Consider the following 1,242-nt stretch of genomic DNA (forward strand, 5'->3'; position numbering starts at 1 on the left):
TCCATCCTCATTCATCTTGTTTCTGAAAACCCACTTTGTACCAATGACATTTTGATGATGAGGTCTCGGAACTAGTTCTCAAACATCGTTCCGCTCAAACTGATGAAGTTCCTCTTGCATGGCTTGCACCCAATCTGGATCACATAGAGCCTCATCGATCACCTTAGGCTCTATTTGAGATAGAAAGCAAGCAAACATGCTTTCTCTGTATGCTGATCTGGTTCGAACTCTGTCACGTACATCTCCAATCACTTGATCAGCAGGGTGACTTCTCAGCCATCTTAGGTCGGGTTGTGGCTCCTCAGTTGATACTTCCATTGAAGGTTGAGATGTGGTTTGAACATCTATGATCTGGATTGGATCAACTGAGTCAGGTGCTTTCTTCTTGGTAGATTCTTCATCATCTGAATCTGACTGGAGTTCTGCTACGTCTCGAACTATTGACTGCTTGTCTTCGAGAGGTAAGTTTGATCTCTCGATAGACTGTGGCTGATCTTCCTCAGCTGCTTCCGTTGTCTTTGATGGTTGATCTGTCGATGCCCTTTCATCAAAGGTAACATGTATGGACTCTTCAACCACTAAACTCCGTTTGTTGAAGACTCTGAATGCTTTGCTTGTCGATGAGTATCCCAGAAATACTCCATCATCTGCCTTTTCTTCAAAGGTTCTTAGTTGAGCCTTCCCATTGTTGTGGATATAGCATTTGCACCCGAATGTGTGAAAGTGGCTTACATTCGGTTTTCTTTCATTCCACAACTCATATGGAGTCTTTCCAACTCCTTTTACGATCAAGGACCGATTTTGGGTGTAGCACGCTGTGTTGATTGCTTCTGCCCAAAATCCTTGTGATATGTTGGCTTGCGAGAGCATGGTCCTTGCGGCTTCTTTGAGAGTTCTATTCCTTCTTTCAGCAACCCCGTTTTGTTGAGGCGTTCGAGCAGCTGACAGTTGATGTTGAATCCCGTTCTCGTTGCAGTAGCTCTCGATTACTTGATTAACGAACTCTCCTCCTTGATCTGACCGGATCTTTAGTATCGAGACATCCTTTTCAACTTGAACTTGTTTCAAGAGATTTGGTAGGGCAATTTTTGTCTCGCTTTTCTTGGTTAAGAACACGGTCCAAGTGAATCTTGTGTAGTCATCCACTACCACAAGAGTGTACTTCTTTCCCTTTATGCTGGGTGGATCCACTGGGCCAAATAAGTCCATGTGAAGAAGACTTAATGGTCTAGTGGATGATGT

This window comes from Ipomoea triloba, chromosome 12 (genome assembly GCF_003576645.1).
Source record: "Ipomoea triloba cultivar NCNSP0323 chromosome 12, ASM357664v1".
NCBI classification, from domain to species: domain Eukaryota; kingdom Viridiplantae; phylum Streptophyta; class Magnoliopsida; order Solanales; family Convolvulaceae; genus Ipomoea; species Ipomoea triloba.